The sequence below is a fragment of the Macaca mulatta genome, chromosome 8, assembly GCF_049350105.2.
Source record: "Macaca mulatta isolate MMU2019108-1 chromosome 8, T2T-MMU8v2.0, whole genome shotgun sequence".
Lineage (NCBI taxonomy): Eukaryota > Metazoa > Chordata > Mammalia > Primates > Cercopithecidae > Macaca > Macaca mulatta.
In genome coordinates this window covers 89,599,367-89,617,038 of record NC_133413.1, presented here as the reverse complement: position 1 = coordinate 89,617,038, position 17,672 = coordinate 89,599,367, and the positions used below count along the sequence as shown (strand labels likewise).

The 17,672-nt window shown below is 35.1% G+C and overlaps 1 long non-coding RNA gene across 1 annotated transcript in view; it reads right to left on the bottom strand.

The window, feature by feature from the left end:
• LOC114680419 (uncharacterized) overlaps nt 1-16,096 on the bottom strand; it is a 137,294-nt gene extending 121,198 nt beyond the window's left edge. The window contains exon 1 of the long non-coding RNA XR_013396919.1: nt 15,675-16,096. This is a non-coding gene — a long non-coding RNA (uncharacterized LOC114680419). The remainder of the gene's footprint in view (nt 1-15,674) is intronic.
• Nucleotides 16,097-17,672: the final 1,576 nt, after the last annotated feature.

Genomic DNA, 17,672 nt, shown 5'->3' with positions numbered 1-17,672 from the left:
GGTGTTTCCCTAGGGGATAGAAATTAGAAAGCAACCTAGGAATCCATCAATAAGGAAGTGGATAAGCAAAATGTGGCAGAATCAGGCACAATGGGATACGATGAGTCAATCACAAAATATGGATATGTCTCAGAAATATTAATGAAAAGAAACAAAACATGATATACAGCATACTTTTTTATAAATTAAAAAAACCCCACAACCATGCGAAATATACCACATATTTTCAAAGGGTAAATATATTTAGGGATACAGTTGAAACATTTGAAGCGGGTGACTAATAGAATGGGAGAGAGATAATAGTTGGGTTTGGAAAAAAAGTTAAAAACAGATAATCATCCACTATTAGGTGAAGAGTACAAGTAAATCAACTTTCTGCCACAGAAATGACAGTAATAGCATAAAAATGAGCTCCTTTTGACATTTTGTATTGTTTGTTGTCAGATATAGTTTTGCGAGAATTTATTGTACCATAGGTAATACATTTCTGTGTAATAGGAATATGAGCTGGCTATGTTTGAGAGTTCCCTCAGTTATGGTTAAATGAGAAGACATGAACAAATAGCAGAGCAGGAAATACTAATAGGTTTTCTGACACACACTTTCAGAATCATTTACTGTGATGAATTACTTTGGGGACATAAAGACTTGCTTATACTATTGCCAAGTTAATATTTCATTAGAAACTGCATATATATGTGTATAGAAGTATGAATATAAATAGTTTCACTTTTTAGTCCCTGTTTTTCTGATTTCAAGGATAATATATTTATGTTATGAAAAGTTTAGGAAATATTGAATAATTCCGGGAAGAAAATTAAAATAACCTATAGGCATCCATCAGAGGATAAACAATTCGAAACATTTTAGTGGATTTACTTTTAGGATTTTCTGTTCTGTATTTGTGTGTTGTACATGCACACACATCATGACACTTTCGTATACAACGGAAGAGAAAAAATACTATAATTTTATTGTCTTAGTTCAGGCTGCCATTACAAAGTACCATAGAATGATTTATATTCCTTTGGGTGTATACTCAGTAATGGGATTGCTGGGAGGAATGGTTATTCTGTTATAAACAATGCTTTGACTAGCATCATGGAAAGATACAGATCATTTTTTTTTCCCCTCAGGATCTATTCCTACAAGTACATTTGCTGCGTTAAAGGATACATACATGTTGGTGGTTTTAGGAGTGGGTTATGTCATAAGGATGGAATCTGAAGATGCCATATGAAAGGCTTAAATGTTTTTAAGTTTTTTAAAGTTTAGAATATTTTAAATTTAATGGTGAATGTAATGGCATTTTTGCCTTGAGAATATTCAGAGACATGTTTCTAAGGATATTTTAAAAATTATTGAAGAATGATTCTAAGCTGAAAATGAGTAGCGAGGATACTACAGGCAGAGCAACCCATATGAATCTGAGCTCCTACATTTGCCAACTGTATAACCTTGGACAAGTCTCTTAGCTCACTTGTGCTTCAGTTTCCTGGTCTGTAAAATGTAGATAACAATAGTACCTGCCTCATATATTTGTTTTGAGGATTATGTGTGTTTGTGTGCATGTGTGTTTGTGTATGCACACATGCTTAGGTCAATGGTTGGCATAGTTATAGCTCTAAAAGCAGCAGTTGTCACTGGACTTGGTGGCTCACGCCTGTACTCCTAGCAGTTTGGGAGACTGAGGCGGGTGGATGACCTGAGGTCAGCAGTTCAAGACCAGCCTAGTCAACATGGTGAAACCCTGTCTCTACTAAAAAAAAAAAAAAAAAAAAAAAAAAAAATCAGCCAGGAATGGTGGCCGGCACCTGTAATCCCAGCTACTCAGGAGGCTGAGGCAGGAGAATCGCTTGAACCCAGGAGGCGGAGGTTGCAGTGAGCCAAGATTGTGCCATTGCATTCTAGCCTGGGCAATAAGAGTGAAACTCTGTCTCAAAAATCAAAAACAAAAACAAGAGCAGCAGTTGTTCTTATTAAGATAATTATTAGACTGAATCCTAAAAACAAGAAATACCCTGCTATAAATTTGACACCTTTATTAATCTATTGCACTGTCTGGTGTTTGTAAAATCACTCTGGAGGAGGAGGAAGTAGAGAAATGTTATTCATCTATATATGACAAAACAACAACAACAACACACACATGGAAAATGTGATTACTTTGATCTATCCTACAAAATTGTGCTACCTTTAATAGTACACAGTGCATTCCTCAAAACTCCCTTTTCTAGGAACATCTAATTACAAAGAGCAATGATAGGACCACAGTTGGTAAGCTCTGTTGCTTTTCTGTATCCGTTAAATTTGGACCCTCCTCTATCATCTAATGAAAACAAACTGTAATTGCAAAGATAAAATTTAGTGACTGGAACCATGTTGAATTGTAGTTATTTTAACAAGCTCTACCTTTTTAATTAAACATCATGCCTCAGAGAATTTAGTTTCAAATATTTGCTTACAATTTTCTAGTTAAAGATTTCAGCTCCAGAGGTTTTTTTTTTTTTTTTTATGGTTTATTGCCTGTTGTCTTCATCTTTCTTTTTAAAATTTCAATTCTTAAATGGCTGCCAACATATTAAAGGTCATTTTATTAAAATAATTTTGTTTTGCAGGAATGAGAAAACATTGACTTAGTGCAGTAGTCACACACCTATTATATTCAATATACTGTTTCAGACATACTAATGAATTCGTGTAAGTCTATATTATAGATGTATATGTATAAAAGACATTATACATGTATAGTATAAAACATTCCATGAAATGTTGGGTATAATATAAACTAGATTTTACATAGATTAAGAGTTTTAGGTAGTATTTAAAAGTTAAGAGCAGTGAGAGAAACAGCCTATGCTGTTGGGGCTTGAGATGTCAATTATATGACTTTTCCTACTGAGTCTGAGACCAGTTAATGGAGAAACACAGAAGATGGACAAAAGGAGATCAAAACATCAGCTTTACTACTGATAGATCAACCTGGAAGATGTAGCTTTAAAGCTGCAGGTAAATGAGCTTCTGAATATTCCATGCCTGTTGTACCTACTGCTCACAAACAATGCCATCCTTGGAAAGGCTCAAAGCAATGCTGGTGTAGCCTGCCTTCCATAGAAAGTAGGTTGAGGCAAAAGTTCTAGCTAAGGCTGTATTGGTAGAGTCAATCTAAGGACAGCAAGAGTGAGGAAAACAAGGGAAATGATTCAAGGAATGAAGGAATGTAAGTAACGATGGTGGGTGTCTTGCTAACCTGGTCCAAGCTTTGCATGATAATCTAACAAAGATTTTGTATGATGGACACTACCTTTCTAACAGATGTCCTTAAACCACAGATACTTGGAACAAGGGGCTGAGAGCAAGAAAGGAAGTGAATTTATTTACTGGCTCATTCCTCACTCCCCTCTTTTGCTGAGCAATGTTTGCCCTGTGGGGCACTAAATCCCTCACACTTACGAGTTGTTTTCTGGACAGCATTAGAACCTATCTCAGCTTTATACCTGGGTACTCTCCAGAACATCTAAGCTCTGGTTTTTTCCTGCTTGGGCTGGACAGTGTCTTCAGATGTATCACTTTTAAGACAACCTGAGTTTACAGCGCTGTGGGGGTTCCTCACCTTTGACTGGCTGGGAGAGGATTGAAAGATCACTTCCAACACGGCCCTCTTAAGCTTACCACTGCAGTTAGATTTGTTGTCTGTGTGCATCAGGCACTAGATCCCTTGGAAATAGAGATATATATCAACCTTTAAAGTGGGTTCTACCAAAGCCCCACTCCCTAAGTTTGGGGTTTAGAGGTAGCACTATCTTAGATAACTATGTGTTATCTAAGGTAACACATATCTTCAGGGGTTAGAATTAGACACCAGATTCTCTCAAAAGAAGCCTACTTTATACAACCTCTCTAACACAACCCTTTGATCCTTTTATATCCTCTTTATATAAGCTTATTTGGGGAGAGTAAAATCAATTATCTAATATTTCCTTTGAAAATCTGCATCTTAGTTTATCAGGAATCTCACTCTGGAATTTCTTATTTTTTTGTATTTTTGTGCCCTAGTCAAATAATCAAATTTGACCTTCTGAAAACCAGAGTACAGTGCTTTAGAGCACGAACCCTGGAGCCAGCTGACTGAGATCCACCTTTGGCCAAAATTTTCTAGTTGATGTAACTTAAGGCAAATAAATTAGTAACTCTATGCCTCAATTTCAACATTTGTAAAATGAAAATGTTATGGTATCTGATACTATCAGGTGTGAATCAACTAGCAATTGATTTTTAAAATCTCCCTATGGATTTTATGGATGTTCACTGAAATTCTTTCTTCTCATAATGAAGTTTCCAGAATGAAATTACACTCCAGAAATGAGATTCCTCTTCCTCTTACAAAATAAAACCCAAATAAACATGAATTGGTAGTTCATTTACTGCCATGTTTTTATTGCTCAGTCACAGCCGGAGAATTTCTCCTGAATGTCCAGGTAGGACTCTGAACAGCAGCAGCCTCACTGGAAGGGAGATAGCTCCTTCAGCACTTGAAAGTTAATGTGACTGAAAATCAAAGTTCAAAAGATTACAAAACTTTTAAACATTCTCTATAGCTGTAGTTTTTCCCAAAGAAAATCAGTATCCTACATTCCTACTACTCTCATGTTACTATTGTCTTAGTACAAATCACAAGGGACCCACCAATGTGACTTAACTCAGTGGTAAATCCCCATGCTCACCTTATTTTAACTACTCAGAGCTCTTGACACAGTTTATCACTTCATCTTCCTAAAACATTTTCATTTGTCTTGGTTTTCTTTTTATCTCACTGGTCATTCCTTTATAGATTCCTGTGATGCTTCCTTCTTTTCTGCTCAGCTTCTTAATTTTGGGAGTGCTCAGACCTTGGTTATGGTTTCTTCTCTATACCACTCCCTTAAAGATTTCATTTCATCTTTTGACATCATTTACCATCTTTTTGCTAATAAATTACAAATCTATAGTTCTAGCTCTAGCCCCTTTCCTGAAATCTGAATTTATATCTCTAATTGCCTATTCGAAATCACAATTTAATGTCTAATACATATCTAAAATTGAAGTTGGCCAAATCCCTACACCATCCAATTCATCCATTCCCCCTTACCCTCCCAAAGAAGAACTTTGCTGTTTCTATCATCTTTTGACCTCAGTTGATAGCAACTACATCCTTCCAATTGATTAAACCATATCCTTGGGGTCATTAATAAATTCTCTTCTCTGTCATAACTCACATTGAATTAATTTGAAAGTCTTATTTTCTCTACTTTGAAAATACGTCCAGAATTTGATCATTCCCAAGAATTATATCATCATCATCTCCTGGAATATTGCAGTTGCCTTCTAATTAGCTTCTCTATTTCCACTCTCACTCCTTATATTCTATTTCCAATTCAACAGGCAGAGAGATTTTAAAATGTCAGATTGTATCACTCCTCTGCTCAAAGTTTTAAAATGTCAGAATATGTCACTCCTCTGCTCAGTTTCCAATAATATTACATATAGATTCAACTTGTGCCCTAACAATTCCACTGCTGAGTACACAACCGTAAGAAATGAGTTCATATGACAATAGAAAGACTTATGCAATACTATCAATAGCAGCTTCATTCATAATAGTCCCAAACTGAAAACAACTCTGATGTCTGTAAACTGGAGAATCAATTTAAAAAATCATAGTATATCCATGCAATGAAATAATACAGAGGAAAAAGATAATAATTAGCTACCAATGCATACATAAACAGAAATGAAAGTCAAAAATATTGTGCTGAGCCTGAAAAAAACAGACAAAATACTACATACTGTATGATCTCATGTACATGAAGAACAAGAACATATGAAACTAATTTATAGTGATAGAAATCAGAATAGTGATTGCCTCTTTGGAGACATTGGTATTGAGTGAGAAACAACAGAAAGAAACTTTCTGGGGCCATAGTAACTAACATTCCGTATCTTAATCTGGGTGGTATTGACACAAGTGTGTATATGCATAGGAAATCATTGAGCTTAAGATTTTTGCCTTTTGCTGTACATGATCTATACTTTATAATTTTTAAGTAGTCTAGTTTGGGTGTCAAGTGCACCTCTAAAAATCTGACAGTAACTTGAGACTTTTGTTGATTTATTTTGCTGGTGACGTTCTCCAAGCCTATGCAGTCCAAGACCCCCAGAGACACACTATTTAGGGGCATTTTAAATTGCCTGCATCTGGTTATTTTACACTACCCCAACAGTAGCAAAAAATCTGTTCTCTCTTTGTAAGAAGACAAACTTACTCTACCTGGGAGTTCCTTAGCTCCTGCAATAACAGGATAAAGGGAGGTAAAAGACAGACATTTATTAGATTTTCCTTCTATCATTTAGAATTCTCCAAATCTCACACACTTGAGATCTGAGACAGTGTACTTTACCTTTTGACATGCCACTGTACTTGAGGAATAGCCTGTACTTAGGATCTTTACTTGGCAAAACTTTGTCCTCAGTGTGGAAAGTTGCCCATCTGAAGTGACAGTATGTCTGGAGAGTAAGACTCACAAGAAAGCCTCTTTGACTCCAGGGGAGAAATTTCTCTCCACTTAATATCAGATTCCTGCTTTAGGTTCTGCTGAAGTACATCATAACCCCACATAAATTGTTTCTCTTTCTCATGTCAGCTGCAATCATCTACATTTTCTAAAACCATCAGGTGCATATATATCTGCTAAATAGTAAGAGCACTAGCACATGGTACTTTAATAGCTACTTGGCCCATTGCTAGGCCCCAATATGATGAAGGCTTAGGTGGAGGGATTCCACTTCTCTCTGGCACTCCCTGTGAAGAACTCTGTATATAAGGAAAAACAAGCAGCCTAATGGAAGAATACCACATGATTAATGGCTTCCTAGTACATGATAGAACTCTATCTAAAAAGGCAAATTTTCTCATTATTATAAATTGTTGATACTGTTTATATTATTGAGCACTTGCTAAGTGATGTTCATATTGAATAACATAGATATTTGCCACATTTCTATGACTTGGGTTTTGTCACTATCCCTATTTTACAAAAGATAAAAGTGAAACTTAGAGCAATTAAGAAACTTGTTTCAATGTCATATGGTAAATAAATACTCCAGCCCATGCTTTCAACTACAGCCATGGGTTTGAAACCCAGATGCTCCAGTGGGTCCTCCCTATTTAGGGTCTGACAACTTTAAAATCGTTTTTAACTTTAAAATCTTCCACCCAGGTAATTGCAAGGCTTAAGTGAAGCAATATAGATCAAGTGCCAAGCATTGCACTAAAACTGGCTCCAAAAATAGTAGTTATCATACTAGTTTTCTTCTTGCCTATTTTTGAAACTCAGTACACATCCACATTTTAGAACATCTAGCAAATCTTCAGTTCTTGACATCAAAGCAATGACTCCATTAAGAAAGATACACAACTTGAGAACCATATGAATGTACCAGCATTGGGTTTGTCACTGACTGCACAATGAACTCATGATCCATTGTAGAAGATAATCTTCTCCAAAATGGAATCAAATATGATATATTTTATAATAGTTATATTTACAGAACAGTAAGTTCTTTCAGTAGCCTAGGGTATCACTCTATTTGAGCCATCAATTGTTTAAAAGATTATTTCATTATCTTCTCATATATTTAAATTTTTAATTTAATTTTAGTTAAAACTTGTTATTCATATCAGTTTGAAGATCATTCTCACTGGTAGTCAAAATTCAATAGGTGTTGAATGTTCAGTTTTCGCTGTTATTTCTGGAGTCAGTAATATCTGATTCCAACAACTTGTTTTCTATTCATATAACTTTGGCATATTTACTAACTTCTGTGAACCTCAGTTCCCTCTGTGTAAGATGAAACTAATAATAACATACTTTTACTTTTGTTTGTTTGTTTTTTCTGTCAAGATTACATACGGTTTCCTAGCTGAATATTGAATGTATAAGGTAATTTTAAAATATTATTTTTTTCTCCCGTTTGTAACATGTCCAGTGTTTTGTCTATTACTTGCAGGTTTTCTTGCTGCAACACAGCTAAAATAGCATTTTTTATTTTCTTTATTGGTTTCATTAAGCATGAGCTTTAGCCTTCTTGGCCTGTTCTTTAGAGCATATTGTATTTTGTAATATACTTTTATTTCGTTTTATCCTTGGTTGTATCACCACTACTTCACAGTCCTTTAAAATAAAAGGTCATAAACCAACTCCCTGTGTAGGCATATTGGCTTGTATAGTTATCTCCTCTCATATTTTCTTTGTAATTTTATTTTCAAGTTTACTATTCCTTTGGAATAAGATGTCTTTTGACTCATTTGACGTAGCTTGTAGCTCTTTTTTCTATTAAACTTTAAATTGTATGCCAAGAACTAAAGTATAAGACGTGTCTGAATGTGCCTATTATTTTCATTCTTGGCTATTTAGAAACTAACATACCTTGTTACTTTTTCCCCAAGTTTTCTATCACATCCACATCATCCTTCAGGTTTTTTTTCTTAAAATTTAGAACTAAATCCAAATAACTAAGTCTCTTTTAGTGTCCTCTGTTCTTCAGTGAATAAAGGTATATCAGGAAGAAAGAATAATAATATATTAGGCACTCTACTTTCACTAAAACTAGGTTTCTAAGAGAAGTTCATATGGTTGAAGTCACACAGCACTGCTAGGTCTTACCCTGAAAACATTTTTAAAATAATTTCTGGGAAGGATCATATCACTCCTTCATCTGAAATCCTTTAACCAAATTGATTTTATTGAGAAATTGGCTTTATAGGACACTAAAGGCTGGAGGCAGAGTCCTACTGAGTGACACCTGGAAAGCAAAGGATTATGCTTTCTCTCCTGCAATGGGATAGAATTTTGTCAAGACTGCTAGGCTCCAGAACAAGGTGAATGTTTCTTCTAAGGGCACGCATTCATTTTGTAGATTCTTCCTGAATGAATACAAAGGTTTGAAGGTAAAACAGCTGAGACCATAATGAAACTAAAGCATCTCAGATCTAGTAGATCTCTTCCCTGTGCAGATAGCAATATCTCAGTAGCACCTTCTACCTGCTCTTGAACTGTAGGTGAGAAGTGTAGGTAAATTGATATATACAGTATTTGCTCCTATGATATATGGATCACTCACTTCTAATGAGATGTATTGGAGATTAGCATTATTAAATATAAACAAACTTTTTTCCGTAGCTTTGTGTATGTGTGTGTGTGTGTTTGTATGCATGCATGCACATGGGCATGTGAGTCTTTGCTACTAAGAAGTAACTGACCTACAACACTGTAGTTGGTAGTAGAAGTGAAATTGGCAAGGAGATTCTCCCAACCACCACCATCATGGTTAACTATTGAAAGGATGTTTAAGAAGATTAAGGAGGATATAGATCTTAGGATACTATACTGGAGAACAGATAGTCTATGGGATGACTCATTAGGTTGAGGGAAGTTTTGTGGTGAAGTTTCATTTGCAGAATGTGCTCATTGATCCCCATCTTTAGCCAGCCAGGTCCAAAGAATGGAGCACTGAGTTCAAGATGAGCTAGATCAAAGCATAGTTCCTTGTATTCCCTTAACCATGCCAATTAAGGGAGTTGAAAACCAAAATGAGGATTGGTTTAAGATGCCCCAAGTGTCTAAAATGACTATTCCTATCCTGATACTTGGAATGGTGATATAGGGTATGACAAAAGTCCCAAGGACTCCATCTATGCCAGAAGTCCAATCTCTACTGGAATTTTAGGAAAACTATATCCCACATTGTTGACTAAAGCAAAGCCACCAAGTCGCCAAGTCAAGAATACAGACTAATTCTCTAATCTTTGTTGATTATGGTGGATTTATAGAATATAAATTTCAGATTATGGAATATGGTATATTTATAATTCACATAAAGATTTAAAGTTTGCCCTAAAGTTTTGATGGCAAAACTATAAGAAATTCCTGTACTTGTCTTTGTAAGCAGACTACTATAGTATACCATTGGTATTGGGGAAAAAGCTAATGCAATATAAATATAACATTACAAATGAGCTATGCTATAATTTAATTGTGTATTTGCTATTCATGAGTTTTTCTTGTGAGTCATCATTTTGAACATTTGTATGGATTTATGGAAGATACTTTATGTAAATTGTTAGTGCTGGTTTTTAATTGTTAATTGTTAGTGCTTGAACTGTAGGTGAGAAGTGTAGGTAAATTGATATATACAGTATTTGCTCCTATGATATATGGATCACTCACTTCTAATGAGATGTATTGGAGATTAGCATTATTAAATATAAACAAACTTTTTTCCGTAGCTTTGTGTATGTGTGTGTGTGTGTTTGTATGCATGCATGCACATGGGCATGTGAGTCTTTGCTACTAAGAAGTAACTGACCTACAACACTGTAGTTGGTAGTAGAAGTGAAATTGGCAAGGAGATTCTCCCAACCACCACCATCATGGTGGTGCTTAATGTAATTTTAAGCATACTTTAACAGTAATTACTGGTATTAATTTAGTTATACATTTTGACATTTGAAATTGATCTTTGGAAATTTGGACTACAAACTATTGGGACAATAACATTTATCTGTATTTATCTAAAGCCTTTAAGAAATTAAAGTTTAATATTAAAGCTCCTTATGTTAAAAATCAATTATTCTAGTCCTCATGAAAATAAAAAGTCGAAGAATTTTAGCAAATGCTCTTGAGCCTTTTTTTTGTCTGTACCCTTGCCTGTAATTGCATGGGTTCCTATCTGAAAGACAAGGTGTTCCATTCCTGTATATATCACATTTCACCTGGAGGAAATTTACCTTTTTTTTTTTTTTTTTTTTTTTTTTTACAGACATAGCGCTTGAGAAGGGTGGCCCCATGTCCATGTTTGCCAGGGATAGCCTTAGTTTATATTTGTTATCCCAGAGAGATGATTAACAGTCATCTTTCACTTTCAGACTGTCTCAACTTGAACAATAAAGTAAATGACTGCTCCGTGCTTCAGTCATGCCATCAAGGGGAGTCATCTGAACCTTTATACTAATCCAAGGTGCTTGATGCAAGAGTTACAAGAAGAAGAGACTTATAAATTGAGGTAAAATATTTAAATTTATGACATTATTTGATATAAGAATATATAACCTATTATCTCCCACGTTGTAGGAGACGGGGAAATGAATTCATATACATTCAGATTAAAGCCATGTTTAAAACTTTACTAAAAATAGAGGTAAGTGACTGGGTGCTCTGGCTAACGCCTATAATCCCAGCACTTTGGGAGGCCAAGGAGGGTGGATCACCTGAGGTCAGGAGTTCGAGACCAGCCTGGCCAACATGGTGAAACAGTGTCTCTACTAAAAACACAAAGATCAGTTGGGCATGGTGGCAGGTGCCTGTAATTCTAGCTACTTGGGAGGCTGAGGCAGGAAAATCACTTGAACCTGGGAGGTGGAGGTTCCAGTGAGCCGAGATTGTGCCATTGCATTCCTGCCAGGGTGACAGAGCAAGACTCTGTTTCAAAATTTAAAATTTTTTTTAAAATAGAGGTACGTTGAAAACCAAAACATGAATTCATGACCTATGATAAATATTTTTCTCTTCTTTCAATAAAATAGCTAGGATCTTCTGTGTTATCTTGCTTTACCCCAGTGATTATGTGAAACCACAAATATTCACTCCAGGTAATCCAGATTTTGTTGTCTAGATCTGTTCCTTGGAGAAAAGCTCATTTTAAATTTGTGAAATAAAACAGCAAAGTCAGCACAGGACATTTTCTCGAGAGAAAGCAACTCATTCTGGGTATGGTGATAAAGGAGACAATTAGAAGAGTTATGTTGTATACATTCTGAAAAATAATAAGAAAAATAAAAATGGTTACAATCAAGTGAAAAAAGCTGGAACTATAAAAGGCTAACGTAAATACTTCATGACGCTTGAGAGGAACCAATTACAGAAAACGTGTGAGAGAGAAGTTATGCACACTAACATGAGCCAGTTGCTTACTGGATTACCAAACAGATAGCTGTGTGTGATGCTTGGTGCCTGCATGTGTGACCACCCACCCGGGGTCAGCGAGCGGACCGCAGGGAGGCAGGAAGTCTTCGTTTATGATCATGGTCCTCAACAGATTTAGCCGAAGGACCACCCAAAGAAAGAGGTATTAAGTCAGATTATTGTGGTTTACTGAAGAAAAGTCAGCTTCCAGGACTTTTAGACATTAATGGGGGTCTCTGGGCGCTGGATCTTCCTTATTTCCACAGAATTAAGACGTACTCTAGGCAATGGCATTTGGCTCAAGAATACACACTATATTGGATTTCTGCAATATTTTCAACCAAGGCATATATTATTTACATTCTTCCTAAACAGTGAGTTATAAAAGGACTGTGGTGTGGCCACAAAAAAAGAAATTAAAAAAAACTTGGGATTTTTCAGATCTGGCAAGACCTCACTTCCATTGACACTGTGTGCTGTGCGACCCCCTGTTCTAAACTCTGCAGTCAAAAGAAACTGACTGAGATGGGCTGTTTTTCATACTGCTCTGAGGAACCCCATTCTGTCCAATAATTTTCAGGATATTTGACTAAGTGAATAGAGATCTGGATAAAATCGTGTTTACGTGGTCTTTTCTGAGCAATCTGTAGCCTGCCTTAAAAAATAAACATTTTTCTCCCTTCTTATCCTTACATAAATAATCTCCATGAAGACATCATGGTTTAACCTGTATCATCACCTTTTTTCCATTTACTATACTTAAAAGTTTCTCATTACATGAAGATCAGATTAAATTGCAATTTTTAAATTTCTTCATTACTGTAACATTGATTTCCAAGCCACTTACAGGTACAGTAAAATGATCTGTCTGTCAGCATAGTAGTGCCCTGTTTTAAGTAATGATTTTTACTAAATTAGCTTTCAAAAAGCATTTAATTCTCATTTCATTGAAGTACAGTATAAGTTTTCTGCACATTATGGTTTGTCCTAAACTAGTGGGTCCATTCTCTCACATTATAGGGCTTTCTTATATAGTTTCTAGGAAAGGCTCTAAGTTTTAGGATCTGGCTATTTGACTCTGAAACCTTTCTAAAGTTAAGAAAATTGGTTGCTGTAATTATCCAACAAGACAAAGGGAAGATACTGTATTAACATCCAAGTTCAACCATAAATCATTGTAACAAGAAGTATTTAGGAGGTGAAGCAGGTTTTATCTAATGTTAATCAGTCATTTTCCAGCAGATAGATTTTTTCCATTTAGTTTCTTAGGAGAGTTTCTTTCTCCCAAATTAAATTCCACCTTTCGACAGATGGGTCTTTACCCTGGAGCACAATTGATCACAAGAAATGTTTAGCAGAAAGAATAATATTATAAATCAAAGTATTCATTACCTTGATCAGATAACCAGGCATGGCACGTTTAACTATAGTCAGTTTCAGATTTTTACTATCTGATTAGCAGGCATTATTTTACTCTCTATTAGCTTTGTAATATTACATAAGTTTTTCAGACTTCAAAATGCAAATATGTATTGCTACTTTAACATATGTTATGATGGAGCATCTAGAGCCAATGAACCTTCATAGATTATTGCAGCCAACCTAGTCACACCATGTTATCTAATTATAATCATTTCATTAAAACTACTAGTTGCTTTTACATGGATACAAATTAAATTTTGTATTACTGCGTGCAACAAAAGGAGCAACTCTATTCCTTATTCTTCATTTTCTTTGTACTTCCATTTTCATAGCCTAATTATTAATTCATGTTTAATAAAGGCCTTCTGCCAATACAAATGAGGAATATATGACTTTTTAATCATAATGCCTATGATAAAAATATTTATAGGAATATAAAAAAGAGACATGAACATACATTTGCTACTTTCTTTGTGTTAGAATCAGCCTAGATCTTTGTCTTGACATATATGCAAATTTAATAATTGAACACTTAATAAAATTAATTTAGAATTAATTATTACTTATTTTTAGCTGTCTTTTTTATTTAAGCCTTTTAATCATCAAAAACAAATATTATCTGTTTCTGTTTTCCTCTTTACTCACCTCAGGGTACCTAACGTCTATTTCAAAATTATGACCAATGCAAATGTAAATGCATAGATGTCCGCAGCTATTTAAAATGAGAATAAATGGGTCCTTTCAAAAAGCACAATTAAGCCTAGCTACCCTGCTCTCACTCCCTTCCTTCTATTTGTCACAAGTGCATTCAATGAAGACAAATACTGAGGGTACACTAAGAGCAAGCTAACTATTGATACATGAGGTCTCTATCAATGATCATAGTCTTTTAATAAATTACACATTATCTCTTCATTCTGCTGAAGAGACAAAATAGTCTCATAGAGGCAAAACTAAATGATCTGATCACATAAATCCCTGCATTTTTTAGTGGTTGCGTGTCTAATTTAAAGACAACCATAAATATTTTAATTTACTTAAACTCTAATTTAAATCCAAGAAAAAAATTAAAACCAAATAAAAATTTTGGAAAAATGTTATATATATACATACATATAAAATGTAAATAAGTATTATTTCTAATCCATTAATTGCCTTAAAATTAACAAGTAAAATAATAAACACTTCGATAAAAATGGGCAAAATATATGAAGACAATTCACAGAAGACATAAAATTATCCACAAAAGTAGATGATGAGACAATATTTAATCTATAGATATAAAACTATGCAGAAATCAAAGGAAATATATATATTTTTGAACTATTTGATCTATAAGGCTTTTCCTTTTTAAAAATCATTTAATCACAATAACCCACCAGGGTGTATTGAGACAAGCCGAACTCAAACTTCTGTTAGGTATTCAAATTTGTGTAAACCTTTGAAGAGAAATTTTTCATTTTTATAAACAGTTTTTCAGTTTTTATATATGTTTTATAAACATTTTTCACATTTAGTAATTTATCTTAAAAGTTTAGTGGGGCATTTGCACAGTTTTAACTACAAGGATGTCCTTAAAGTATGAGAAATGTTTTAAACATCCTAAAACTGGAGATAGGTTAAATACATTACTATGTGACTAATTTACAGTTCACAAAATAGTGCAGTAAAAGAATATGTAATATGCAAAGATATTCATGATATAAAAATCAAGTTATTTATTGTTATATCATTCATCCTCTAATGAAGACTGTCTCTATATTCACATATACACACACACAAAAGGACTTATTTATGTTAATAGTAATAACTTTCTTAAGAGTGATCTGCATAGTGATTTTGAACCTCCTTCTTCTCCTTTATTTATGTTTTCTAATGTTTCTATATTGTCCACCTATTTAACAGAATCATATTTTGAAACATTAAAAAGAGGCTTTCTGCAAAATCGTTACCAAGGACCCTCCTCTACCATTCCTACTACATCAATAAATTTTTATATAGACCAAGCTCAGAGGAGAACAAATGCAGCCCCATGCAGAACAGTGAGTTAACACTCTGAATGCACTTTTAAAAGCTGATCGTAGAAACACGAAAGCAAATCTTTCATTTTCAAGAGCCAGGCTTTGCTGCAAAAGAAAAATAACAAACAAAAAACTAAAACCTGAAAAGCAGCTGAAATATTCCAAAAGGCTAGAACCTAAAAGATGTTGTGATTAGAGTAATTTAAAAATGGTCCCAGTTCTTCATTCTTACCTATGTTCATGCTCTTTGCATTGATTTTGCAGTTTCTCCCGGTAAGAAGTAGAATCTCCTCCCTCATCCCCTGATTTTTGCTGGCCTTGTGACCTGCTTTGGCTAAGAGCATGCAGCAGAAGTAGAAACGCACCAGCTCTAATGTCTTTAAAGGGATTAAGTCTTTCTAGAAGGCAGATTCAAAGCGTGAGAGGGCTGTCTAGAGAGAGGACTCTTTGGCAAGGATCTGAGAGTAGCCTCCAGTGCTTAATAGTGGTCCTCGTCAGACAGTTAAAAAGCCACTCAGTCATAGAACTACAAGGAAAGAAGTACATTCTGTCAACAGCTTGAGGGAACTTGGAGGCAGATCTTTCCCTAGTGCAAACTCCACATGAGAAGACGACAGTTGTCACTTGGGTTTTTGGCCTGTGAGAGAACCCGGCTAAAACATGCTGGATTCCTGACTCACAGAAACTGGTAGATAAGAAATCTCTGTTTTAAGCCATTATGTTTGTGGTTATTTGTTATGCAGCAATAAACTAATACAGGCCCTGAAGCTTAAGCTTCATTAACTTCACAGTAAACAGTGCTCTGACAGTAAGGAAACAGGGTTGTGCAGGAACTCAGATGTCAAGGAGAGCCAAATATTGTTGACCAACCACAATGCCTGCCACAGAAGTCATGGCTGCCAGCAGCAGATGCTAGAGCATGATGTTCAAAGTCCAGTTGAGACAAGCCACAGGTCAGTGGAGACCACAGCACAACATCCAAGAGCAGAAGAGATTGATGAAAACACCAGGTGATAGCATGCAGACCCAGTGCCCACACCCTTTGATCACCTGGAGAAGAAAGAAAGAAGAGGTGATAGGAGCGGGGAGAGGGGGAGGGAGGGGAGGCTATCTCATGTAGCCCACATTTAAATCCTCAATCGATCACATTAAACCAGAAGTGAATGAGATGCTTCAAATTATTAACTTCAAAATTCATATTATTAGTGAAGTAAAAGCTGCCAATCTAAGTTTCATTCAGTGCTGGAGATATAAATTAAGTCATATTTTGGTACATGCAAGCTGGTGCATGGATATTTAAGCTACTGTTTTATCTATCAGCCAGTGATTTAGAAAAGAAAGATTAAATGCTATGTTTGTTTTGTTATTACTTGGTTGAAGAGATAGAGATACAGATATAAAATATTATAATGTCAAGTGTTTAGAGGATCGAGGTAGAGAAAATAAAGTTGCAGTATCGAAACCGAGGCTTTGGAAGTCCAGAGGCCCCACTACTCTGAACTGTGAAGTATACAGGGGAAAGGAGGCATGAGGTAAGAATCATACAATCATAATTGCTCAGAATTTAGATATGATTCCTCTAGAAGCTTTGTCTAGTCTCAGCTACGGCAAAGTGTAAAGAGCTGACTTTCTTTTTTTTTTTAATAAAGCCTTGCTCTGTTGCTTAGGCTGAGGTATAGTGGCACAATCAAGGCTCAATGAAGCCTCAAACTCCTGGCCTTAAGTAATCCTCCCACCACAGCCTCCCAAAGCACTGGGATTACAGGTGTGAGCCACTGTGCCCAGCCCAATATTTCCTTTTTGAAGGTAACTCTTTCTAGCTCAGGTCCTGTGGCTCAGTGTAAAATGTTTACACTTTGAGCTTTCAAAGAAGTGCCTCCAACCCTTTTCACAGCCTGGCACAGATAAAATTAAGAGCATTTGTAAAGAACACTGAAGTAACATGGAAAATTATAAAATATGGTAAAACATTTATTAAGATTTCTTTGTGTTTTATAATTATGAGATAAATAAAATCACAGATTAAAAGAAGACATTACTTAATGAGTATGATTTCAAAAATTAATTTTATGCATTTTAATATGAAACTTAAACTTTCGTTCACAAACAACAGTACCTGGTGAACAACTTTTAATGATGATTTTTTAAACGCTGGCTTGTCATCAGCAATGCCAACATTGGTTGCCCAAGTAGATAATACAAAGTTTTAAGAAATTTTAAAACTTTAAAA